The 425-nt window shown below is 76.9% G+C and overlaps 1 protein-coding gene across 1 annotated transcript in view; it reads left to right on the plus strand.

Moving 5' to 3' along the window:
* The window catches only part of ADAMTS2 (ADAM metallopeptidase with thrombospondin type 1 motif 2), a 207,496-nt gene that overhangs the window by 5,077 nt on the left and 201,994 nt on the right, over positions 1 to 425 (plus strand).

The following is a 425-nucleotide window of genomic DNA, read 5'->3' on the forward strand; positions in this document are numbered from 1 at the left end:
GGGCCCCGCCACCCCCTCGCAGGCGTCGTCCAGCCCGACTTGGGCAAACTCTGCGCGCCCCGCCCGGGGCCAAGTTGGCCAACTTCGGGGCCAGGTTGGTCGCGCAGGGGGCGCCTGGTGGCGCACCCCGGGGCCGGGCCGGGGAGCGCCTCGGAGCACTCGCGGCTCCCGAGACGCGGAGCGTGGTGACCGCGGGCTGGGAAAGCAGAGCTAGCGCCCGCGGGGCCCGGGGAGCCAGGGCGAGGCGGCGCCCGGTCTCGCCTCCGGGGACTCTCGGCAGGGCCGCCCCGAGGATTGGTTGGGGTGTTCCGGAGGGTTCCCCGGAGGTCGGAGGGACCCTGCTCCACCCCTCCCTGTCCTCGAGCGCGCAGGGAGGGAGCGGGCCACGGCTGACCAGGAGGTGGACCCCGAGGGAAGGGCACCGG

The sequence above is a fragment of the Tupaia chinensis genome, unplaced genomic scaffold (assembly GCF_000334495.1).
Source record: "Tupaia chinensis unplaced genomic scaffold, TupChi_1.0 Scaffold000214_1, whole genome shotgun sequence".
Classification (NCBI taxonomy): domain Eukaryota; kingdom Metazoa; phylum Chordata; class Mammalia; order Scandentia; family Tupaiidae; genus Tupaia; species Tupaia belangeri.